The sequence below is a fragment of the Triturus cristatus genome, chromosome 7, assembly GCF_964204655.1.
Source record: "Triturus cristatus chromosome 7, aTriCri1.1, whole genome shotgun sequence".
Lineage (NCBI taxonomy): Eukaryota > Metazoa > Chordata > Amphibia > Caudata > Salamandridae > Triturus > Triturus cristatus.
In genome coordinates this window covers 1225351727-1225378935 of record NC_140590.1, presented here as the reverse complement: position 1 = coordinate 1225378935, position 27209 = coordinate 1225351727, and the positions used below count along the sequence as shown (strand labels likewise).

Sequence of the window (27209 nt, the reverse complement as noted above, 5' to 3'; positions counted from 1 at the left end):
TTAATTTGTATTTCTCTTGTTTTTAGTACTTGGCTATAGACAGCTTTAGCTATTTGTTAGTAGATCTACTGTTTGTAATACTTAACATATACTTAGAGTGGGCTTTGGGTCAGACCCTTGGTCATGATTTGATGGACTTCGTGTAAATCTCAAGTCTCTGCTCTCTATTTATGTGACTGTCCAACCCAGGCGCCTTTCAGTCTGCCAGTGCGCCGGTTAGATGAGTATTGACCTTCCAATGATGATGTTGTGCTGTGCAGTGCATGGGGCACTCTGTCTCCCTCTGTACCCTGCTGTGTCAGCTGTCACGCAATTTCCTGTTCTCTCCTTGATAGATAAAGGGACGCTCGCCTTCCTGGAAGCCAAATGCTGAATTTCGCCTTAATCCGGACTATGTACTCAGACAACTCTCCATGTGTTACCCCAAGGTCGTTTGCAAGGCTTCCCACAAAAGACACTTTCTCCATCTACTGTGAAAAGAAAAAGAGGATCTATTCAACACCAGTGGCAGCTCGCATAGGGCGTGCTGCGGGGCAGTGGGGCGGGGCGGGGGAGGGGCAGGGAGGGGCAGGGTGGGGGGGGGGGGGGTAGTACACTCGGACATACGTCGAAACGGAGGTGTTGTAAATTAAAGCAGAATGTGATTAAGCATTTACTGAAAACATTAATGCTTCCCCTTTAGATCGAGTTTTCTTCGTTATGTTGGCCGAAGTTTGGACTCCATTTTGTATTGACATGCTGCCACGTGTTCGCCATGAGGAGAGTCCGGCCTCTATGTTAGTTGCTCTTGTAATCTGCCTAGCAACAGTTTATAAATAGCCCTCTTGTCCATCTGGCGCATGCCCAGAACTGACCACGTCTGTTATAATTAGTTCTGCTTGACCATGTGTTTTTTCGGACTCCAGGAGCATGTTAGCTCCGCCCATGTATCGATTTAGAATTGGGAATGACCTTACATGGTAATGTTCTTCGCCTCCATGTGCTATCCACCCACTCATGAGCCCCTCTGTTGTGTATATAAGGGGACTGTGTATGTACGTTCTTTGTGCTACTCCTTGCAATACTGAAGAGTGTTGTGTGGATTGTAGGACCACCCTTAAGGGTTAATAAACGTTGTCTTTGTACTTTGCAGTTTCCGTGCCAACTTCCTTGTAGATTTCATTACAGAAGAGCGAACCCTTGTCTCTTGCGGGCCTAGCTGGGGCTTGTATTCATCAATTGGCGCCCGTCACGTGGGGCTCATCGGCGACTCGGATGCTCGAAGGACTGGTCGCGACGAAGGTGAGGAGTTTGGCCGGGGACGTGATCACTGCCAGCGGCGTCTTAGCCCTGGCATCCCGAGGTTTTTCTTCCTTCCCTTCCGAGCTGACCGTCTGGGTGGCGCCGGTCATCGACTGAGACCTCTTCTGTCGGTCCTGCCGTGAGAGCCGTTTGGGCGATTGTGGAGCTTGGCAGTTGGAACCTGGACTCTTGATTGGTAAGAACCGTTGTACGGTACTTGCTCCGAGTTTTTGAAGCCTGGTTTGGCTATTTGAGCTTGATTGATGGTGACTAGTCATATTTTGAATTTGTCTTTGTGAAATATATGCGTTGCAACACATATAGGCAGGTAATGTGGAGAAATTTCTCCGGAGCTGTGTAAACTTGTAACGGCGCAACGATTAAGTGCCATTTTATTTGATAATATTGCATATTTTGCACTATTTCTAGCATGCCTGCTTTTAGCGCACTCCGTAAGTGGTGCTGCTGCTTGGGAAACCGGTTGAACCTCGAGGAATCTGCTCCAGCTCCCCCAGAGGGGACTCCTAGTAGGGATATGTATGTGAAGCATGGTCTTTCTTCCATAATGTACAGCACATTGTGGAGGAAATATACTAAGAAGGATCCTGAGTTGCGATGGCCGTTGTATGGATCGTTTGATATGCGTAAGATTGAGTATGTGGAACAGTGTCTGTGTGGGCGACGTGCTCGTCAGGATATGTTTGAGTGTGTGCGATTATGGGTGAAGGAAGTGCGTGAGCGAGAGAAACGTGAGAAAGCACTGTTTGATAAAGAGCAACGGAAGAATGATCATGTGCGAGCGGAAGAAGCGAAAAGTCGGGAGGACAAAGAGCAGGCGGAGAAGCAGGAGAAAGAGCGTAGACTCCAAGTCTCGGGTCAATATGTCGTTCGCCAACCGCTTTATCCTGTCCTTAATAATCCTGATGATGATTTTTATTTACTAGATCGCCCTCCGCCTCCTTATGTTGGTGCGTCTGCTCCACGGCCGCAGGATTCTGACCCAGCTTCGGGTAAAGTAGACACACGGTCCATGCTGTCGGCCGAGCAAATGGCTGAGCTTCGCAAACTTTCTTTCCGTGCGCTGAAGGGCAAGGTATCTCTGGAGGATCTAGTTCGCACTTGGGGGCCGTGGCAGGAGAGAGATAGAGTGTATTTTCTGGGACATTTCGCGGATGAAGTGATTTCGGCTTTTCGAAAGTATTCTGATGTTCTAGAGCCTGATGACGTGGCTTTGGATTACAGAGCAATACGTAATGGTGCTTTTTCTCCCTCTAAGGCTCTGGATGCGGCTCGGCGGCTGTTCGCCTTGCGGGACGAGGTGCTGACCCTTCGAGAGAAGGCACGCCAACGAATGGAGGAAGAGAAGCAGTCGGATTCGGTTGCAGCAGAGGGCCACTCGTCCACCTCCCAGTCAGATAAGGATGTTGTAGTGCATATTAAACCAATGCGAGAAGCAGCGCCTTTGTACGTTCCTCCTAAAGGAGCGGGGACTAGTTCTGATATTAACTCTGCCGATGCTAAGGGATATTTCGTGTATAACTGGGTTTATACCCCGTGGCATAGGGCCGATGTTATGGCGTTAAAAAATGCATTGCCTGACCCTCGCAAGAATCCAGCGGCCTTCTATGAAGAAGTTGAGGGGGCCTTGAATTCTTGCGTTATGACCCTAGCAGATATAGACCTGTTCTTTGGCCTTATTCTACCACCAGACACGTGGCGATCTGTCCGAAAGGTGGATGATGTCGCTGCCTTTAAGGCCCGGTGGTCTGACCTTGAGGATGAGGATAGGGAACGGAAGCCCGCACAGAAGCCGCCCCAGAGTATTCTAGAACTTCCGGCTGCTATTGTCGCCAAATTAAAAACAATAATTCCCCCTAAAAAGATTGATTGGAATATGTTGGCAGCATGTAAGCAAAAGGTCGATGAGTCAGTGGCAGATTTCTTCACGCGCTTTGAGGAAACGTTTCATGATTTTAGTGGTCAGTCGCTTACCGACGACACAGGCCGCCACCTTTTCGCAGACAAATTTGTGGCTAATATGCTGCCGGCAGTTGCGGCACGGCTAAAAGCGAGTGAGAGTTCTTGGTCCTCCGCGACGCCGACGGCCCTTCTGACCATCGCCCAGTATTATGAGCGTCAGGAGCACGAGGCGAAGGGCCAGGAGGAGAAGAAATCGAAAGATCTTAAAACGAAGGTCATGCTAGCGCAGGTATATGGCCCGCCCCGTCGGGGTAATAATAGCAATAGGGGCAGGGGCGGATCTTATGGTCCCCCTTCGGGCCGCTCTGATTTGAATGGAAACCAATGTGCGTACTGTAAGCAGTTGGGCCATTGGGCCCGGGAGTGCCCGGAGTTGCATGCTTCACGGCAGGGGCACACTCCGGGTGGCCAGAGAGGTAGAGGAGGCTTCTCGAACTTTAGAGGGAATTCTAATAATAATGTCCGCTTCGACACTGCGGGGCAGCAGCGGGACAGCTCAAATGTGTTCGATCGTCAGCACCAGTATCATGTCTCAGACGCCGATCATTCGGGGTATCATGATTCGCAGCATGCATAGGAATGCGTTGGATGGGGGTCTGAAGCAGTTGAGGTGCCGGTCGATCAGACGGGTCCTTATGTATCGGCTGAGGTTTTAGGTTCTACTGATCAGTTCCTAGTGGATACAGGAGCGACACGTAGTGCATTGTCTAGGTACTTGGCTCCAGGGGCTCCCCCATCCGGCTCAATGGTTACATCGGTAGGGTTTGACGGTACACTCTCTCAAAGCCCTCTTTCACAGCCCCTTTCATTTAAGGTTGATTGTTTTTCGGCACCCTGTCCGTTTCTACTTGCCCCGTACACCCCGGATAACATTATGGGCCTTGACATGTTAAAACACTTCAGGGCTACGATTCGTTGTTCCCCTGACGGTGTGAGAGTGATTTTGAATGACAATTACCCCCGATCTGAGCGGATGTGTACGATCTCGGAGGAGGCTTTGTTGGCTACCCTCCCCCGCGCTTTATGGGCGACTTCAGACACGGATGTGGGACAAATGGTGATTCCTCCGGTCCACATTGGTGTCCAGGAGGGGGCGGTGCTACCACGCCTCCCACAGTATCGCATTTCACAGGAGGGCGAGGAAGCTCTCATACAGATCGTGCAAGATTTGATTGCCGTAGGAGTAGTGGAAGAAGTACCCTATAATATCTGTAACAGTCCGATTCTCCCTATTCTGAAAAAGGACACGGATGCAAAGGTCTATCGGTTCATAATTGATTTGAGGGAGGTGAACAAGATCGTGATACCTCAGTACCCGGTGGTCTCCGATATCACGACATTGCTTACCCTGGTCCCGCCTACGGCGACCGTGTTCTCGGTGATTGATTTGAGAAATGCCTTCTTTTCTATTCCCATCCACCCTGATAGCCGATTTCTTTTTGGGTTCACATTAGACAATGGATCTTATCGCTTTTGTAGAATTCCCCAGGGTTACACAGAAGGCCCTAGTATTTACAGCCAGGCTTTGAAACGACAGTTGGGTTCCTTTGCTTTACTCGAGGGGGTCGCCCTCATCCAATATGTCGATGACATCTTGCTGGCGGCTGACACCCTGGAATTGTGCGAGAAAAGCACACTATCTTTACTTTCCTTTTTGGCCTCCCACAGTCATGGGGTCTCTAGGAGGGGGTTGCAGTTCTGTAGACCAAGGGTGACTTGTTTGGGTCACCTTTTGTCTAAGGAGGGGCGTGCACTCACACCAGATCGTATCCAAGTGATCTTAGACACACCGAGGCCATCCACACAGAAGGATGTGCGTGCATTTTTGGGTCTCGTTTCTTTTTGTAGACAGTGGATATTGGGGTTTTCACACATGGCTAAGCCATTACTAGCCCTCCTGACAAAAGATACGCCCATCCCAATCCCTTGGTCAGATGAGTGCGACGCTGCTTTCCAGCAATTACGACAGGCCCTTTGTTCAGCACCAGTGTTGGGGACCCCTGATTATGCAAAACCCTTTTCGTTGTATGTGCATGAGAAAGATGGATGTGCATTGTCAGTTTTAGTACAGATGCATGGTGATAAGCAACGCCCTTGTGCATACTTTTCGGCTGTACTTGATCCTGTCGCCCGCGCATTGCCAGGGTGTTTTCGCTCAGTCGCGGCGACAGCTGTGTCAATACGGCAGAGTGAAGGAATTGTGTTGTCCCATAAACTGTTGGTGTTAGTTCCCCATGCTGTTGATGCCCTGCTTAACCAAACAAAGACGCAACATTTGACCAGTGCCCGTTTAACGGGATATGAGTTGACGCTTTTGGCTCCTCATATTACGTTGAAAAGGTGCGTGACATTAAACCCGGCCACATTGTTGCCATACCCCGAGACCCAGCCTGAGGCACAGAAAGCGCATGATTGTATTCTTGTGACTGAGGAACAGACAAAGGGTCGTATCGACCTCCAGGATACGCCCTTTTCAGAGGTAGATGGAGAACTATGGGTAGATGGGTCATGTCTGAAGCTACCAGATGGTACGACTTCAGCAGCGTATGCAATAACTACGTTACAGACGGTAGTGGAGACAGCACGCATACCACAGAGGTCAGCTCAAGCAGCAGAACTAATAGCATTAACACGAGCATGTGAACTCAGTACAGGATTGTGTGTGAATGTGTACACAGATAGCCGCTATGCCTTCGGAGTAGCGCATGACTTCGGTCTACTCTGGAAGGAGAGAGGGTTTCTAACGTCACATGGGGTACAGATAATGCATGGAGAGTTGGTTCACAATCTTTTAACTGCATTAACGTACCCAAAGAAAATTGCTATTGTTAAATGTAGCGCCCATAGGAAAGTAGTTGACAAAGTTGGGGAAGGGAATGCGTTAGCAGACCGAGTGGCACGAGAGACTGCGATGCAGCCTGGTGCTACTGCCATGTATGTAGTGAAATCGCAGATGGAGAGATGGCGTGATGCAAAGGAAGAAGTGCGGGAGATACAAAGGACCGCTTCTGAAAAGGAGCGGGAGCAATGGGCTAGCGAGGGAGAGTTGGATGATGAGGGTTGTTGGAGAAATAAACAGATGGATAGATGGAAGTTACCCACGGCTTTCGTACAACCTATGGTTCAAATGGCACATGGGCTAGCACATGTTGGAGCTTCCGCAATTGTAAAATTGCTTACCCAAGTCTGGGAGCATCCAGAGATTGCTAGCACAGCAAAGAGGGTGGTGCAGACTTGTATGATCTGCCTGAAGTATAACCCAGGGAAAGGCACGCGAACTCCAGCAGGAGGATTTGCGACACCCACTGCACCCTTCGAGGTCCTGCAGATGGATTACATCCAGCTTGAGCGCTGTAATAATTTGAAGTATGTTCTGGTAGTGGTGTGCGCCTTTAGTAAATGGGTCGAGGCATACCCTGCGAAAGACAATACGGCAATGACTACAGCGAAGCTGTTACTGAAAGAGTTTTTCCCTCGATACGGCGTCTGTAGACTTCTGTGGAGTGATAATGGCCCTCACTTTGTAGCGGATGTTATAAAGTATGTCTTGAAGGGCCTAGGCATCACCCAGAAGTTCCACGCTGTGTTCCACCCCCAGTCCGCAGGACTAGTTGAGAAGTACAATGGTACATTGAAGCTTAAAATCGCCAAAATCCAAGCTTCGACATCTTTGACTTGGCCAGACGCCTTGCCACTGGCGTTATTATCAATTAGATCAGTACCACACTCCCGAACCGGCCTTACGCCGTATGAAATTGTTTTCGGACGCCCAATGAACATTTGGGGTCCGCCAAGGCCTAAGGCTGTGTATGATGTACCCTGTGTGATGATGAGTGATTATCTGGCACAACTAACGGATAACTTGGTTTCTATTCATCAACAGGTCCGAGAGGCGCTCCCTGATCGGTCTACTGGTGACGGACATGGTCTCCGACCTGGCGACCATGTGATGGTCAAGGTCTTCGACAGGTCGAACAGTCTGGAGCCCCGCTGGACTGGCCCTGAGCAAGTCCTTCTAGCAACGAGGACGGCAGTACGAGTCTCGAACAAGAAGAACTGGATTCATTCCCTGCATTGTCGGAAGGTGCCGCCCGGATTGGTGGAGTCTGCCGTGCTGACCGATCAACGAGAAGTCCTAGCAGCAGAAACAGGCCGTGCTGCAAAGCCAAACGACACTGAGGAGCTCTTTTCGGACTACACGACTTCTGGAGGAAGGCGATATCATCTGCGACCAAGAAAGTGAGATCTCTAGTACCGGGACATACTGTCAGAACGGCCCTTGGGTTAGTGAAACGGAGAGCCGCTGTGGCAAGGGGGGGGGATCAGCCCTGCATTAGTGTAGCGACACCCGTCTTGGCCCGTTGGTGAAGAAATCAACCGCTGCCCAAGGGGAAAGAGTTCTGACAGACCTTTTTAGTTTCAGGAAGACATCAGAGTATTGTTTCTTTTTGACATGGAGAAGAAGAAAATCTTTTGTGCGTTGGGGTTCATGCTAACAATAGCTATTGTTGGCATAACGACATGGTTTGTGGAGGAGGTTACTCCTGCTCGGAACACGCTTGTGCTGACAACTCCAGTGCCTGCTGAGCACTACTTTTATACATTGCCGTATCAAGAATTGAAGCATCGGCAGTCCTATTTAAATAACACTTTTATTCAGATGCTGCATCATACCCACGTTGCTACGAACGCTACGAACTGTTGGATATGTGGGATGATGCCAGCTCATCAGAAGAAAGGAGGTACGCCATTCATTCCACTTCCCTTTTCTCACAATGGCTCTTGTAGGGCATGGTACACTTTGTTGTTTGCTACTCGGAAGCCGACAGTGGGACGATTGCTGTTCAGACTTAATAAAGAATGTCATCAGGACAGAAATGGATACCCACAGGCGAATGGAACAATTTGGGAATGGGAAGAGTACAGACCGGACAACGAATCCATTCCCTACATCTTCACAAACACAAGAGACACTATAGGAATGGACAAATTTGTGATCCAAGTAGCACAAGCCCAAGCGGACCTGTGTGTCCAGAGTGTGGGTTTTATTCCTGTTGGTGTCAGTGATTGTGTAAAGGTGTTGAATATCGACGGGCTGAACAACAGCACCTTTCTAGCATCTCATAATACCTACTTTGTGTGCGGGAATAAAGGTTATTACCGTTTGCCAGCTGGGTGGTCTGGGGTATGCTATGTATCATTCCTATTACCCCCTGTATTCCTAGCACCTGCATCATATCATAAAGACCTGAAATTGCTGAATAATGTGACTATAAATAGATACAAGCGCACTTTATCGATTAATGAAGTAGACCAGACAGACACTAGCTTGCAACAGTATATTGATTTCAACTTGGGACTGTTCTTCTTTGTTGGAGCTGCTTTGAATAGTAGGAAAATCCGAAGATTAACGAGAGTAGTAGAAGCTGTGACTAATCAGACTGCTGCCGCTCTTGGGAATATTACGGAAGAACTGCAAATTACTAGAATAGTTGCATTGCAAAATCGTATGGTGCTAGATGTGATGTTAGCTGATCGAGGAGGAGCTTGTAAAATTATCGGAAGTAGCTGCTGTGTGTTTATTCCTGATCATACGCCATCCGTTTATAATGCTATCAATAAGCTGCACAAGATAGCTGCCGAAATCCACACAGAAAACGGCACCTGGTCCTTTTCTGGATGGTTTTGGGCATTGGTTACTGCCTGGGGTTGGAAGGTTTTGACTGGTCTCTGTATTTTCATAGCAATTCTGTTTTTCCTCTGTATGTGTATCCAATGTGGACCATTATGCTGTTCTGTATGCATTTCATTCTGCATTCCAGATAAGAAAGCTATTGCTGAGGTTGCTCGCCAGAAGGGTTTAGCTAAAGAGGTTAAAGGAATGATGATAATTGACATCTATGATGACTACTCCTGGAAGCCGGATGTCCTCAGTAAATGCTGAAAGGGTCGACTGTTGTAAATTAAAGCAGAATGTGATTAAGCATTTACTGAAAACATTAATGCTTCCCCTTTAGATCGAGTTTTCTTCGTTATGTTGGCCGAAGTTTGGACTCCATTTTGTATTGACATGCTGCCACGTGTTCGCCATGAGGAGAGTCCGGCCTCTATGTTAGTTGCTCTTGTAATCTGCCTAGCAACAGTTTATAAATAGCCCTCTTGTCCATCTGGCGCATGCCCAGAACTGACCACGTCTGTTATAATTAGTTCTGCTTGACCATGTGTTTTTTCGGACTCCAGGAGCATGTTAGCTCCGCCCATGTATCGATTTAGAATTGGGAATGACCTTACATGGTAATGTTCTTCGCCTCCATGTGCTATCCACCCACTCATGAGCCCCTCTGTTGTGTATATAAGGGGACTGTGTATGTACGTTCTTTGTGCTACTCCTTGCAATACTGAAGAGTGTTGTGTGGATTGTAGGACCACCCTTAAGGGTTAATAAACGTTGTCTTTGTACTTTGCAGTTTCCGTGCCAACTTCCTTGTAGATTTCATTACAGAAGAGCGAACCCTTGTCTCTTGCGGGCCTAGCTGGGGCTTGTATTCATCAGAGGAAAGTAATTATTACTGACCTCCGTTCCGTCGGATGTCCGAGTTTACTACCCCCCACCCTGCCGCTCCCCCGCCCTGCCACACCGCCCCGCAGCATGCCTTATGCGAGCCGCCACTGTGACTGATGCCTGCATTAGATTATTGAAATTCGTGTCACGTAAGGCAGGGCTGTGTCCTTGCCCCAACACTTTTCACGCTGTATATTAATGGCCAGGAGCGTCGTAAACACCACACTTCAGCAGCTACAACGGGGGCTGTTGTTCTGTGTGCTCCGCAGACAGAAAGTCACAATTAACGCAATAAAGGGATACAGCCTCAATAGAAAAGCAAAGAGGAGATAGGAAGAATGAAAGATGGGTAAATAGAAAAAGGAAAGAAAGAAGGAAGATTTAACAGAAGGAAGGGTGAAAGGAAGGAAGGTGGATGTATGAGTGGGTGGATGAATGAGTGGATAAATGGATGAGTGGGTGAAAGGATGCATGGAATGAATGGATAGGTGGATAGACAGGTGAAAGGATGCCATAATAAATGGCTGGATGGATGAGAGAGTGAATGAAAAGGTGGATGAACACGTGAAAGGATGGCAGAGGCAAAAGATGGATGGATGGATGGCAGGTAAAGCGATAGATAGATTGATAGATGGATGGACATGTGAAAAGATGGCAGAGTAAAGGGATTGCGGTATGGATGAGTGAATGAATGGATAGGTGGATGGACAGGTGAAAGGTTGACAGATTAAAGTGATGGATTGATGGCTTGATGAATTGATGAAATGAGTGAATGAATGGCAGAGTGTATGGATGAGTGAATAGATGACAGAGTAGATAAATGGCTGAATGGATGGCATAGTGGATAGATGGATGATGATGGCTAGCTGAGTGGGTAGCTGGACGGTAGAGTGGATGGATAGATGGGTGGGTGGCAGAGAGGATAAATGGAAGAGTGAATGGATGGACAGATGGCAGAGTGGATGGATGGACGGCCGAGTGGATGATGGATGAATGCCAGAGTGGATGAATGGCACAATGGAGAGATGCAAGACAGAGTGGGTGGATGGATGGCAGACTGGATAGGTTGATGGCTTGATGGATTATGTAATGGGGAAGAATGAATGGGTGATAGAATGTAAAGGTGAAATTGTGGATATCAGCGGATAGGTGGAAGTGTGAAAGGATGAATGAATAGATGCTTGGATAGAGGAGACAGGGAGCTCTTCTAGGGAGGGTTGGGCTCAGTTGCATGGTGCCATCAGAGCTTTAGTTCAAAGCAGGGTGTATGTCAATCTTCTGGCTACTCCCTTGTTAATGACCTGGCTGCTCGTCTTAACAGGTGTGACAATGGCGTCTCTAGAATAGCTAGTAAAGGGTCCCAGCGCTCATGTTTGCAGCCGACACTCTCCTCTTATCTAAATCCCCCATGGGCATCCAAAATATTTAGGATAAATTCAGTAGCTTCTGTATCCATAGGGGATTGGAAATTAATGTCAATAAAACAAAATACATGGTCTTCAACACATCTTGCACAACACAAGCCAAACTCCCCCCTGAACATGACCCCATTAGAGCAGGTACACTTATTTGAGTACCTCACCATTACCCTTAATGAGAAGCTAGATTGGGCCCCACATATTTCCAAATGAGGACTGAAACTTGAGCAACATATTGGTGCGTTGCTGAAGGTCCAGCAGGGGTCCTTTTTTATACCAGTCTCTCCGGCAAAGCAGATATATACAGTATCGGGCACGACACTCTATGGACACATAAGGCACCAAGCCCCTAGAAACAGTTGAGAATCGGTTTCTGAGGCAATTACTGTCTCCCAGTCACCATTCCCCTGATTCCATTAAGCCTGGACATGGGGCTCAGGTGGATTTCAGGAAGAGTTGCAATCAGACCACTGCTGTATTGTAGAGGAGTTTGGGCCTTTCCCAAATTGCTTAGCTATTGCCGAGGGTTGGAAGAGATACTGAGCCTTCCAGAGGCGGGCGATTTCTCCCGGTATAAATATTTAAGAGACACCCTGCTTAGCATGGGGAAATATAGACTCTGGTAAGATCCTGGGGAAAATGGCCCATTAACCAGCTAAGTGGAGATGAAAAGGTGCTATAGAAACTTCAAACTAGGTTTGCTCACCTGAAGCCTAGACTTGGGCATGCTCACCTACTCTTTACTAAGGTTAAGAGATTTTTACAAGACTAAGCAGTTTCTAGATGAAATCAAACCGATTTTGGCCAGAAAGCTATATGTTCAATTCAGGGTCCCTTCCACTCTGTACCTCAATATCAAAATGGGTGCGCTCTGTTAACCCAGTCGTGGTGGCTTGTCCGTCTTGTGGGTTTGAGAAGAAACTGTGCCCCAAGCCCTTTTTGTCCTAATTATATTAAGGCAGGGCCAAATGGCTAACTCCAATCTGCAGGAATCTAGGAACCAGAGAGCATGTGGACGCATGTAGAATTCTACAGACACTAGCAAACACATTGTGTTCGCAGTATCAAGGTATCTATCTGTTGGATCTGGCGGCTCAGTGGACTAATACCACCACTGCAGGGGCCTGTGTTCAACCTCATGGTCACAGGTTCACATCCTGATGGGTCCACTCAGCCTTTCATCTATCTGAGGTCGATATAAAGAGTACCATTGACTTGGGTAACAAGAAACATCTGTTATTTAGCGCCAAGATACCTTTGGGTGAATGTGCGCTTTACAGATACATATGCTATGTTATGTTATTTTCTATGTGGCTACGGAGGAAGAAAAATGTTCAACCCCCTGCATAGAAAGGGTTGTAGCTGTTGAGTTGGTTTTATGCCAAACTCACTCTTAAACCCCACCAGGAACTGGGCTGGGCAAGCATACCCTCCGTACCATTTGTAGGACTGGGTAAATCATAGTTTATTGCATTAGCTTGCTGTGTCCATTAGAGCCCCATACTAAGCCGATTGGCTGACAGCTTGTTTCTGACACCTAATTTTTTTTATCACAGATTTGCAAAATTAATATTTATTATGTCTCGCCTGACCCAGCGCATGCGCTGGTCTGGCGAGACTTATTGAGAGGGCTCCAAAAAGTGCTACCAGGCCAGCCTAGAGCTACAGTGCATGTGCGCGGGCGCGCGCGCCACGCTTTACCGAGATTACTTTCATTTTCGCGGCTGCACGGCCGCTTGGCATAGCCAATAGGTCTCGCTTTTGGGACCTTATAAGTATTTAGTTATGCAACTGTTGCATGGCTAAACACTTATAAGGTCCCAAAGGCGAGACCTATTAGCTATGCAAATGCTTGTTTTTATATGGTGATGGATAGCATTTTATTCATTTTATACCCGGTTTTATTGTATTTATATGCCCTTGCTTGCCCCTGTATTCTTCGTTTGCAATTTTATAAATGCTATTATGTTTTTTGTTATCTATCTATCTATCTATCTATCTATCTATCTATCTATCTATCTATCTATCTATCTATCTATCTATCTATCTATCTATCTATCTATCTATCTATCTATCTATCTATCTATCTATCTATCTATCTATCTATCTATCTATCTATCTATCTATCTATCTATCTATCTATCTATCTATCTATCTATCTATCTATCTATCTATCTATCTATCTTCTCTTATGGCATATTGCCGAAATAAAGAGAGTATTGATTAAAATTCCTGTTCCTCTGTATACCTGGCACTGTTAAATAATGGACTGCAAAAACTATCTTGCTGAAGGGCCCATGATTAGTGTGCATGCTAATTGCATCCCCTTGAGCCGATACAATTTGGTGAGTTCAGGGAGCTAGTATTTTTGGGCGGTAACTGCAAACCCTTCTTCGGTGTTGTTCTCTGGAACGTAAACGATCAATGACTCGCTGTACACCCAACAACATTTTTAGGTTGAGCCTAGACAGCGCTTGCGCTGACTGCAAGACCTATTGTATTGTATTCTATGTGTATTAAAAAATTACCTGCATTCAATTGACTGTTGCATGTGTCATTCAAAAATGTAGCCTTTGTATTGGTTTTGGGTTGTAAAAGTCCCTCTCTTTTCTCCTTCTGGAGATTTCACTTAGTGAGTATTTAGTTTGGCCATCACACTGTGTAGAGTGTGATGGCCCCTGTTTCCAGGGACATGCATCTGTTAGCAATTATCTGTATCTTAACTGCAGTTTTACTTCCATTCCTACATAAAGAAGCCCTGTGTTTTTGTTTCTCTTTTGACGTGCATCTGTTACCAATTATCCTGCAGTTTGTCTTTTATTGCGACCTAAAAAGCCATGTGCCTATGTTTTCGGGGTTTTTTTGTAAGAAAGAATAATTGATTAATTTATGAAAAACAATTCCTATTTGTTGTTGCAAACGTAAAAATGCTATTAAGGAACTACTGAGCAATTTATTGTACTAATATTAAACATTGTCGTCCGGTATCACTTTTTGTCCGCACGTATATTTTTAAGAATAATTTATTAATTTAAAAAACAATTCATATTTGTTTTAGCGAACGTAAAAATGCTATTAAAGAACTACTGAGCAATTTATTGTACTAATATTAAACATTGTCATCCGGTATCACTTTTTTGTCCGCACGTGTATTTGTAAGAATAATTGATTAATTTAAAAAACAATTCATATTTGTTGTAGCGAACGTAAAAATGGTATTAAAGAATTACTGAGCAATTTATTGTACTATTATTAAACATTGTCGTCCGGTATCACTTTCTGTCCGCATGTGTATTCCGCTGCAGTGGGTGCAACTCTCCGGAACCTAGATGAAGAGATGTAATTTTAACTGACAAAGGGGATGCTAAGGAACCGTGTTCAATACCAGCCTTGTCACGTGGACGATAGAACCTCCCACTGTAGAAAAATCACACTGTCTTTGAGGCTTATGTTTTGAATCGGTATAGGAGATTTGTAAACACTTGTTGTTGACAAGTACAGGTCCAACCTTCTATTACAAGCTGGTTACAGTAATCCATGCTCAAGCGAACAGCACCCCAAACTTTTACATGCACAGCACCTCATGTAGTAGGCGCGCTGCTCCGTGCAGTTAAGTATGTGTGTCACAAAATATAAATACGCACTGCCAAGCATTTGAACTTTTATATTAACACGTTTACCGCGGCGGCAATTCCGCCGCGGTGCGGGGCATTCCATTGAGTGGGCGGGACCGCGTCAGACAACGGACGGGCGCAGCACTACTGAGGTAGTTCTCGCGACGGCCGACGGGTGCAACGAACGGGTTAAGAATGTGTGCAAGTGGTAGAAAGCAGTATAACTATAAACAGAGACTCTCCCGCTCTGGAAAAATCACACTGTCTCTGAAGCTTATGTTTTGAATCGGTAAAGGACATTTGTAAACACTCATTGTTCACAAGTACAGGTCCAACCTTCGATTACATGCTGGTTGAAGTAATCCGGACTCAAGCGGACAGCACCCCAAACTGTTGTATGCACAGCAACTCTTGTAGCAGATGCGCTGCTCCGTGCAGTTAGGTATGTCTGCCACAAAATATAAATACGCACTGCCAAGCCTTTGAACTTCTATATTAAGAATGTGTGTGTTAGAATGGGGAACCTCTGGTTGGCACAGGTAGGTACTTGTGACAAGCAGTGGTCCCTTCTTCTATTCAGGGCGAGAGAGTTACCCCTTCAGAACAACCCCTGCTCACCCTATAGGTAGTGTGGCGCGAGCAGTCAGGGCTAAACTTCAGGGCGCTAGTCAGTTAAGCATTTATGATCACACACAGTAAACCACAATGATCCCCCACAAACGGACACCAGGCGTAAGTTGTATCAAAAATACGGATGCTTTATATAAAAGATTCTTTGTTACGCAGGCATGTACAAGACCATCAATAACGGTTGCGAAATGGAAGCCACAAGATGATAATTAGGCACTGTTCTTGTCTTTGGTAACTTATTCGATCACGAGCGCTTCACAGGGCTCGGTTGAGTCGGTCCAGTCACGATGATGCGCAGGGCACCCGGGATACAGTGATACGGGGAAATCAGAACGTTGCGGACCCCGAGTCCGATAGAGAGTTCACTGTACCTGGGAACGTGCGATGTGCTTGGACGAGTCTTCAGGGGAGATGCAGGTTCTGCACCTCGTGGGTCTTCCGGATCAAGAATTCAGCGGGCGGCTCTCGGTAGACAGGTGCGGCCCAGGGCCTCCGACACGGACTGTGCGGGAGGTCACTGCGGAGGGCGGCACGGTCAGACTCAGGCTGGGAGGTGAAGCGGGGCGGCCGGATACGTTACGACGTACGGGCGGCCGTCCGAGGCTGGATTTCACTTCCCCACTAGAAATCCGGCGGGAGGGCGAAAGGGCACCAAGCGCGCTCCAGTAGCAGGCAGGTGACAGGGAAGCGGGACGGCCAGACTCGATGGGTCCAGAGCGACTCAGGTAGAGCGGGGCTCTCGGCGAGTGGGGGCGGCCAGGCTTCTGGGTGTCACGGCCCTAGGAGGGATGCGAAGGTGCGCAGGGCACTCCGGCGGGAGAAAGCACACGGCTCGAATCCTCAGATGAGCGGAGACACGGTGAACCCACTGGTCCTGGGGTTCAGTTCAGGGGGCAAGCTCTTCTTCCAAGCCCTTGGAGATAGTTGAAGAACAAAGTGCAAAAGTCTCTTTCAGTCTTTTTCCTCTCCTTCCTTAGCAAGGCACCTACTGCAGGCCAGTCCCTCAGGTCAGGGAAAGTTACTCCTCCTTCAGCGTCTTCCAGGTCCTTCTAGTCGGGCAGAGTTCCTTCGTGGTTCAATCTGGATCTGATTTCTTAGGAGCCAGGCTCCTACCTTTATACAGGGATTCTTTTGTTCTTTAGCGCCAGGGGGCCTGGGCCTGGCTCAGTCCAGTTTTGGAGCACTCTGTTGTGGTGACTCGGCTTGTTCCTTTCAGCAGCAGGGCAGAGACATCAGCCGCTCCACAGGGGGCGGCGCCGGCTTTGTGGTGGCAGAGCACAGGTCTATTCAAGAGTCAGGGTGCACTCCTCCCACCCATCCTGGTGTAATCTCTCTACCCACCACCTGGCAGCCAACCTGTCTCCTGGAATCCCCCAGCCCTGCTCCTGTACTGTTGCTAGGCAGAACACACACACACAGCAGAGGCGGACTGAGATGGTTAGGCACGCAAAGGCTAACTTTCTAAAAGTAGCATTTGCAAACCCAGGACATTAAAATAACCTTTACTAAAAGATGTACTTTATTATCCCGAGTTCAGGCACACTAAACATGACTTTCTACCATGCTCTCTGAGTCCACTGGAGTCACAGCGTGTAGCGATCCCAGCAGCCCATTCTGGCCTATGGAGAGCAGGTAGCCTTCAATAGTGAAAAACGAAAATGGCTGTAATTCACTATTAAGACATGCCACACACATCAGGGCATGTCCTACCTTATACCTACAATGCACCCTGCGCTCAGGCCTACCAGAGGGGTGACTAACATGTAGTTAAGGGAAGGTTTTAGGGACTGGTAAGTGGGGACACTTGCTCAGTCAGCGCGACGGTACCAGACCGCGTGCAGGTTCTGCAGTGGCAGACCCTAGACACATTTTACCCCGCTGCTTCGGTGGGTGGCACAACCAGTGCTGCAAGCCCACTAGCAGCATTTGGATATACAAGCCCTTGGCACCCCTGGTGCACTCTACTAGGGACTGATAGTAAACCAAATAAACCAAACGTGGAAGTCAATTCACATAATACATTTTACCATAGGGAGCACTTGCACTGTGGCACTGGATGGCAGTGGCACAGTGCCCTGAGCAGCTAACACCAACACAAAAACACATTGAGGCACAGACAAAAAATGGAAGGGTGACCCACGCCAATGGTGCCAGGTCTAACACGTGTCCCCTCCAGCTGAAAAGTGGGGAGAACTACCCTACCCCAGGGAGTTCTGCATCACTAAGGCGGAAAAACCTGGACAGACCGTCAGCATTGGCGTGATCTGTGCCAGGGCGATGCTCCACCGTAAAGTCCATACCCTGTAGGGAGATGGACCACCTCAACAGTTTTGGGTTCTCACCCCTCATTTGCATCAACCATCTGAGGGGCCTGTGGTCGGTCTGAACCCGGAAGTGAGACCCAAACAAGTAGGGTCTTAGCTTCTTCAGCGCCCAGACCACAGCAAATGCTTCTCGTTCTATCGCACTCCACCTTTGTTCCCGGGGAAGTAGCCTCCTGCTAATAAAGGCTACGGGTTGGTCAAAGCCCTCCTCAGTGATCTGTGAGAGAACAGCCCCTACACCATGCTCTGATGCATCCGTCTGCACCAGGAACTCTTTGGAGAAGTCAGGAGCCAAGAGCACGGGCGCCGTGCACATGGCAGTTTTCAGGGTGTCGAAGGCTTTCTGACAGGTGTCAGTCCATATCACTTTTCTGGGCTGCTTCTTCGAAGTCAGCTCTGTCAAGGGGGCAACGATGCTGCCATACCCCTTGACAAACCTCCTGTAGTACCCGGTGAGTCCTAAAAAGGCCCTCACCTCCGTCTGGGTCTTTGGGGGCTCCCAAGCCAGGATGGTTTCAACTTTGGGTTGGAGGGGCGCCACCTGGCCGCTCCCCACTTGGTGTCCCAAGTACACCACTGAACCCTGCCCGATCTGACACTTGCTTGCCTTGATCGTGAGGCCTGCCTTGCGCAGCGCCATCAACACTTCCCAGAGATGTTGCAGGTGTTCTTCCCATGTGCCGCTGAACACTGCGATGTCATCCAGGTAGGCGGCGCTGAACTCGGTCAGCCCAGCCAACACCTGGTTGACCAACCTCTGGAAGGTGGCAGGGGCATTCTTCATCCCAAAGGGCATCACCCGGAACTGGTAATGCCCATCTGGTGTAGAGAATGCGGACCTCTCTTTGGCCCCATCAGTTAAGGCGATCTGCCAGTACCCAGACGTTAAGTCAAACGTGCTGAGGTACCGTGCAGCCCCTAACCGATCGATGAGCTCATCAGCTCTGGGGATGGGGTGCGCGTCAGTCTTCGTGACTGAGTTGAGTCCTCGGTAGTCCACACAGAACCGGAGTTCGGGCGTGGCACCCGGCGCTGCAGCCTTTGGGACCAAGACCACTGGGCTGGCCCAAGGACTGCTGGAGGACTCAACCACCCCTAGGGCAAGCATCTTCGAGACCTCCTCTTTGATGCAGGCCCTGACCCTGTCAGTTACCCTGTAGGCCTTGTGCTTCACAGGTAAGCTGTCTCCCGTATCCACATCATGGACGCACCAATTTGTGATACCGGGAACCAGGGAGAACAGGTCGGGAAACTGCCCCAGCAGCTGGCGGCAGTCACCCTGTTGCTCAGGGGTCAGGGTGGGTGAGAGGTTAACTCCATCCACTGACCCGTCTCGCTGTGAGGCTACCAAGAGGTCAGGAAGAGGCTCGGACTCCTCTTCCATCCCATCATCGGTGGCCAAGAGCATGCCCACTTCGGACCTCTCCAAGTGGGGCTTCAGTCGATTGACATGTAGGACCCTTAAGGGGTTCCTAGGAGACCGCAAGTTCACCAAGTAGGTGACAGAACTCTTGCGCTCCACAATCTCAAAGGGTCCTGTCCACTTGTCCTGGAGTGCACAAGGCTCCACAGGGGCCAGGACCCACACTTTTTGGCCAGGTTGAAGCTCAACCAGAGTGGCGTTCTGGTCGTACCACCGCTTCATTTCCTCCTGGCTGGCTTCCAGGTTTGCCTCAGCAAGTTGCCTGAAACGCCTAGTCTGGTTCCGGAAAGCCAGCATGTAACTGTATACATTCTGGGGAGGTTTCCTGGGAGATTGCTCCCAGCCTTCCTTGACCAGACTAAGAGGTCCTCGTACTGGGTGGCCATACAAAAGCTCAAAGGGACTGAACCCTAGAGACTTTTGTGGCACCTCGCGGTACGCAAAGAGAAGGCATGGTAAGAGGACGTCCCACTTACGCCTCATGGGTTCCTCGAGACCCATAATCATGCCCTTCAGGGTTCGGTTGAAGCGCTCAACCAACCCGTTTCCTTGGGGATGGTAAGGTGTGGTGAACTTGTAGGTTACACCACACTCTTGCCAAAGGGACTTCATATATTTCGATATGAAGTTGGTCCCCCTGTCAGACACCACCTCTAGAGGGAATCCTACTCGTGAGAAAATTCCCATCAGTGCCCGTCCCACCACGGGGGCCGTCACTGTCCTCAGAGGGATGGCTTCAGGGTACCGGGTGGCATGGTCCACCAAGACCAGGATAAACCTGTTGCCCATGGCTGTCTTGGGGTCCAGTGGCCCCACAATGTCAATCCCCACCCGCTGGAATGGGGTACTGACCACAGGGAAAGGTTGGAGTGGAGCTCTCAGCTTCCTTCCACTCTTGCCACTTGCCTGGCAAGTCTGGCATGTCCTGCAGTGAGTGTCAGAACTCCTGCGCATTTGGGGCCAATAAAAGTGGGTGACAAGCCTTTCAAAGGTCTTGTCCTGCCCCAAATGTCCTGCTAACGGTACGTCGTGAGCCAGCCCCAGTAGGAAGGCTCTGAACTTCTGGGGTACCACCAGCGCACGGGCTGACCCAGGTTCAGCAACCTTAGGCTCGGAGTATAGGAGGTCGTTCTCCCAGTAGATCAAGTGAGTTCCGGACTGATCACCATTGGCCTGGGCTGCAGCCTGCTGCCGCATACCCTCTAGAGAGGGGCACTCTTTCTGCTCCCTGCAGAATTCCTCCCTGGTGGGGCCTCCTTCTTGCTGCCAATGGGTCAGCTCAGGCAGGTCCCCCAGTTCGGCTATCTGTTCCCCGGTAGGCTCCAGGGCATCCCCCTCAAGGTCTGCTTCCTCCTGGGCCGTGGGAACTTCAGGAGCCGGATTCCCGTGCCTCCCTTGCCCTCTCTCTAAGGCCGGTTCCTGGGCCTCTCCCTCAGGCTCCAGGGTTCCTTCAACACCCCTACCGGCTGCCATCGACCGGGTGGTCACGCACGCCCAATCAGGCAAGCCCACCATCCGCAGGTGAGTTGTCTTCTCCACCTTTTCCCAAGGGGAGCTCTCCAAATCGTTACCTAGGAGACAATCAACAGGCATGGCCTCTCTCACAGCCACTTGCAGAGTACCAGAGACCCCCCCCCACTCAAAGGGAACCTGAGCCATTGGACACTGACTCTCTGTGTTGTCGGCGTTGACAACACGGAAGAATGCGTGTGGGACAACCTGCTCTTGAGACACCAGGTGTTGCTTGACAGCAGTCACACTGGCTCCTGTATCTCTAAGAGCCCCCACCCTCTTGCCATTTATGGTCACCCACTGCCCATACTTTTGGGTATTGGGGGGCAGTTGGGCCTCAGCGACCATCTCACTGTCTCCTAATGAGACTAGGGTCATCTGTACGGGATCCCCCGCCCCTTGGACATCTATCTCCCTCCCCAAGGCTACACTATTCACTTGCTTGGGGGGTGGAGCACCAGAGGGTGCTGGTTTACCATACAGGGGGCACTTGGGATCCACGGAAATGTGCCCCAGGTTGTTACACTTGTAACATCGGAGGGGCCCTCTTTGAACAGGGTTACCTGTCGGGGCCCCGGTCTGCTTCGGGGGTGGGGGTGGCTGAGAACCTTTCCCTTGGTTCCCTTGGGAATTACTTTGGGGCCCTTTGTAGAACTCCCTCTGTTTACCCTTGTCCCCCCCACTCTTCTGCTGGGGACCCTGAACACCTTTGGCGGGGCCTCCCACGGGACCCTTGTGGACCCTGGTGCTGATCCAGCGGTCCGCCTCCTCAGCAAGCTTCCTCGGGTTGGACAGCTTGCTATCGATCAGGTGTTGGCGTAGCTCAGGAAAACAATTATCCGACAAGTGCTCCCATGCAATTAAATCAAACAGCCCTTGGTAATCATTCACTTTGCTACCCTTCACCCAACCATCCAGCGCTCTGCAAAAAAAGGTCACATATTCTACATAAGTGGTACCAGGTTTCTTGGTGCAATCCCTAAATCTCTGTCTGTACAGTTCAGGAGTTAACCCATACCTTGTCATAAGAGCCTCCTTCATGTGTGGATAGGATGTGTGGACATCAGAGGGGAGGTCTAGCAGTGTGTCCCGCCCCTCACTTAGGAACCTTCCCCACAACCCCGCTCCCCAACCCTTCTCAGGGACCCGGTGGGAGGACATGGCTACTTCATAGGCCCTAAACCACTGCCCAATATCATCCTGCTTATAATATTCTTTGACTACATCTTTAGGAATGTGCACCCTTGACTCTGTTGAATTGCTGCCACCAGAGGGTGAGTTGTCTAAACTCCTGGCCTTGAGATCCAACTCCCTCATTTTTACCTCATGCTCCATGGCCAGTTTTTGCCTTTCCATCTCCATTCGCAGTTTTGCCATCTCCACCTCGTGTGCTCGGGCAGCACTCCTGTCGGCCATCTCCTCGGGCGACAGGCCTCTGCTAGGCTCAAAAACACCTTCTGGGGGTATCCCCTCCGGTGCATTCTCTGGGAACTTTGATTCGTACCAGGCTCTCAGCGCTTTTACGTACTGATCCTTGTTACCAAGTCCACTCTGCTTGATTCTGTACTTGGAGAGATATCCTTTCAGGACATCATTGGTGCACTTCATCAGTGCCTCGGGCTCCCAATCGATGTCATCCACTCCAGAGAACACAGAGGACGCTCCGCCTCCATTGACTGAGCTAGGCATGGTTCCTTAAGGTGGAGATTCTTCTTTAGCAACAACTGTCAATCAATCTGTGGCTGCGTTATAGGTCTGCTCTACGTGGTGATCAATAATTCACTGTATGTAAATCATAAATGCAAATTCGAAATCCCACCGCTGCCACCAATGTTAGAATGGGGAACCTCTGGTTGGCACAGGTAGGTACTTGTGACAAGCAGTGGTCCCTTCTTCTATTCAGGGCGAGAGAGTTACCCCTTCAGAACAACCCCTGCTCACCCTATAGGTAGTGTGGCGCGAGCAGTCAGGGCTAAACTTCAGGGCGCTAGTCAGTTAAGCATTTATGATCACACACAGTAAACCACAATGATCCCCCACAAACGGACACCAGGCGTAAGTTGTATCAAAAATACGGATGCTTTATATAAAAGATTCTTTGTTACGCAGGCATGTACAAGACCATCAATAACGGTTGCGAAATGGAAGCCACAAGATGATAATTAGGCACTGTTCTTGTCTTTGGTAACTTATTCGATCACGAGCGCTTCACAGGGCTCGGTTGAGTCGGTCCAGTCACGATGATGCGCAGGGCACCCGGGATACAGTGATACGGGGAAATCAGAACGTTGCGGACCCCGAGTCCGATAGAGAGTTCACTGTACCTGGGAACGTGCGATGTGCTTGGACGAGTCTTCAGGGGAGATGCAGGTTCTGCACCTCGTGGGTCTTCCGGATCAAGAATTCAGCGGGCGGCTCTCGGTAGACAGGTGCGGCCCAGGGCCTCCGACACGGACTGTGCGGGAGGTCACTGCGGAGGGCGGCACGGTCAGACTCAGGCTGGGAGGTGAAGCGGGGCGGCCGGATACGTTACAACGTACGGGCGGCCGTCCGAGGCTGGATTTCACTTCCCCACTAGAAATCCGGCGGGAGGGCGAAAGGGCACCAAGCGCGCTCCAGTAGCAGGCAGGTGACAGGGAAGCGGGACGGCCAGACTCGATGGGTCCAGAGCGACTCAGGTAGAGCGGGGCTCTCGGCGAGTGGGGGCGGCCAGGCTTCTGGGTGTCACGGCCCTAGGAGGGATGCGAAGGTGCGCAGGGCACTCCGGCGGGAGAAAGCACACGGCTCGAATCCTCAGACGAGCGGAGACACGGTGAACCCACTGGTCCTGGGGTTCAGTTCAGGGGGCAAGCTCTTCTTCCAAGCCCTTGGAGATAGTTGAAGAACAAAGTGCAAAAGTCTCTTTCAGTCTTTTTCCTCTCCTTCCTTAGCAAGGCACCTACTGCAGGCCAGTCCCTCAGGTCAGGGAAAGTTACTCCTCCTTCAGCGTCTTCCAGGTCCTTCTAGTCGGGCAGAGTTCCTTCGTGGTTCAATCTGGATCTGATTTCTTAGGAGCCAGGCTCCTACCTTTATACAGGGATTCTTTTGTTCTTTAGCGCCAGGGGGCCTGGGCCTGGCTCAGTCCAGTTTTGGAGCACTCTGTTGTGGTGACTCGGCTTGTTCCTTTCAGCAGCAGGGCAGAGACATCAGCCGCTCCACAGGGGGCGGCGCCGGCTTTGTGGTGGCAGAGCACAGGTCTATTCAAGAGTCAGGGTGCACTCCTCCCACCCATCCTGGTGTAATCTCTCTACCCACCACCTGGCAGCCAACCTGTCTCCTGGAATCCCCCAGCCCTGCTCCTGTACTGTTGCTAGGCAGAACACACACACACAGCAGAGGCGGACTGAGATGGTTAGGCACGCAAAGGCTAACTTTCTAAAAGTAGCATTTGCAAACCCAGGACATTAAAATAACCTTTACTAAAAGATGTACTTTATTATCCCGAGTTCAGGCACACTAAACATGACTTTCTACCATGCTCTCTGAGTCCACTGGAGTCACAGCGTGTAGCGATCCCAGCAGCCCATTCTGGCCTATGGAGAGCAGGTAGCCTTCAATAGTGAAAAACGAAAATGGCTGTAATTCACTATTAAGACATGCCACACACATCAGGGCATGTCCTACCTTATACCTACAATGCACCCTGCGCTCAGGCCTACCAGAGGGGTGACTAACATGTAGTTAAGGGAAGGTTTTAGGGACTGGTAAGTGGGGACACTTGCTCAGTCAGCGCGACGGTACCAGACCGCGTGCAGGTTCTGCAGTGGCAGACCCTAGACACATTTTACCCCGCTGCTTCGGTGGGTGGCACAACCAGTGCTGCAAGCCCACTAGCAGCATTTGGATATACAAGCCCTTGGCACCCCTGGTGCACTCTACTAGGGACTGATAGTAAACCAAATAAACCAAACGTGGAAGTCAATTCACATAATACATTTTACCATAGGGAGCACTTGCACTGTGGCACTGGATGGCAGTGGCACAGTGCCCTGAGCAGCTAACACCAACACAAAAACACATTGAGGCACAGACAAAAAATGGAAGGGTGACCCACGCCAATGGTGCCAGGTCTAACAGTGTGCAAGTGGTAGAAAGCAGTATTACTATAAACAGAGAATCTCCCGCTCTGGAAAAATCACACTGTCTCTGAGGCTCATGTTTTGAATCGGTAAAGGGCATTTGTAAACACTTGTTGTTCACAAGTACAGGTCCAACCTTCAATTACATGCTGGTTGAAGTAATCTGGACTCAAGCGGACAGCACCCCAAACTGTTGTATGCACAGCACCTCTTGTAGCAGGTGCGCTGCTCCGTGCAGTTAGGTATGTGTGCCACAAAATATAAATACGCACTGCCAAGCATTTGAACATCTGGTTCATTCTCAGTCCATTACTAGAAGATTTGGAAAACTAATTAATGGGCCATTTACCAGGGCCGGCTCTAGGGCGGTGCGATCGGAGCGACCACACAGGGCGTTGACTTAGGGTGGGGGCGTCATTTTTGAAAATGTGTTTCATCCTTTTAAAATCACCTGCTGCCTTGTTCCTGGCCCCCAGCAACTTTCAGACATCAATTAAAATGTCAAGAGAAGTCCCGTGATTTATTGTCTTCCTGGAAAGATACAGGAGGTTTGTCTAGTGGAAATTTTGACTCATCCTAAGGTAGCGCTGTGGGTTAATATGCCTGCTGCTAAGAAAGTGTATCATGCAGATAATGAAGTAGATATAATGTAAATAGGTCAGTGGGTAACTGCTTCTGTCAGAGAGCTCCTTTTTAGGTCTCGCTGGCTATCGCATAAGCAATCACTCAGCGAGACTTTAGTAAGGGGCTCCCAAATGTGCTCCCAAAAGTGGATTGCATGGCGAGCATGCGCACAATCACGTGCATCGTGCCGCCATGCAATCCATTTGGCAATCTAACTTCAAAGGGTCCGCTCCCCCGCCTGGAATGCGCTCCCCCACACCCGCCAAGCGCGCGCGCCATGCTCCGCCGGGCTTGTCTTGTTTTTTTTGTTGCATATTTATATAGCGCCAACTCGACCCGAAGGTATTGGAGCGCTTTACATAGCACCGTATTTACGTTACACATTCAGGAGGCGGCAGCGCACCCGACGGACCACATCCTCTCCCATTCTCTCCCTCCTGCCACGTATTCCATTACATGCATTGCCCTCTTCTTCCTCTCGTTCCACTTTCTGTTTGTTTGTACCATTCGCTCTCCCCTGCCTCGTTCTCTGGCCTCTCTATCTCTCGCAGCTTTTTTTTCATATTTCCCTCCATTTCTTTCTCTCTCAATCTTTCTGTCTCCATCTCTCTGTTTCTCCCAACCACTGTCTATTAATTCTACTTCTTTTTTCTTTTACTCATTCTTTCCATTTCCTCCCCAGCTGTCTGTCTGCACATATTTCTTCTTCTGTGTATATTGTTCCTTCTTCTATGTGCTGTCTCTGTCTCGCTGTCCACCTCTCTCTCTCTATGTCTTATTTAGCCCCCTCTTCTCCATTGTGTGTTTCCGCTTTCCCCGCACCCCCTGCTCTACCGGCCCCCCTCCCTCCATCTGTACAAGGGGGTAGGGGATCAGATAAGCCCCTACAGACACTAAGGACGCGATAGGTCACCAGGGTCAAAGGGGAGCCAGCCTTTCCAGGGAAGAGAACAAGCGACTAAAATACAGATTCCAGGTTGCCTTCGAGATAGATAGCGCCTTGTTGCATGTTGCATCCTCACCAGGATATTTTCGATATCAGAAAGTATCGGAGCATCAGCAAGGCCCTGCAAGCCTCTTCGCCACTCAATATCACTTTCATATTTAGCCCCAAAGACAACATATAACTTAGTAACGAACAATGTTTAACTCTGCAAAACAACGTTGGCATAGATGTAAACACAACAGCACAACATCTTGCAAACCCTTGAAAAGATAACTTTTTAGTACTTTTATATAGCGCAAACTTGACCCGGTATCTGGTATCAGAGCGCTTTACATAGCACCAGTTGCGTTACATGAGGACACATTCATTTTTGTTTGGCACAGAGAGATTAAGTGATTTGCCCAAAATCACAGGATGTTCAGCATCATTGCCGAGACTCGAACTCGGTTCCCCGATTCGAGGTCGACCGCCCTAGCCGTTGGGACAACTCCTCGCCCGTTTTAGAAAGATAAAGCAAGAGTGATACGCTACAATAAAAAACTACTTTGGAAAATGAGGACATATGGTTGGACTATTTCACCTAGAAGCAATATCTGCTTACAGACGAACTGGTCCGGGTTTTAGACTCACCAGGATGTCTTCTGTTAGGGATAAGGGGGTAAATCCATCAGCATCTTTTAGCCCAAAAACACTCCTAGATTTGGCTTGAGTTAGTTGTGAAATACGAAATCTACTTAAAACTTAGAGAAAGCTTAAAGAGTTTGCCTACATCTTACC

At 49.3% G+C, this 27209-nt stretch overlaps 1 protein-coding gene across 1 annotated transcript in view; it reads right to left on the bottom strand.

Annotated features, from left to right (window-relative positions):
- LOC146811659 (serine protease 27-like) overlaps nucleotides 1–27209 on the bottom strand; it is a 227066-nt gene that overhangs the window by 105605 nt on the left and 94252 nt on the right. The gene's annotated exons all lie outside the window — the stretch shown is intronic.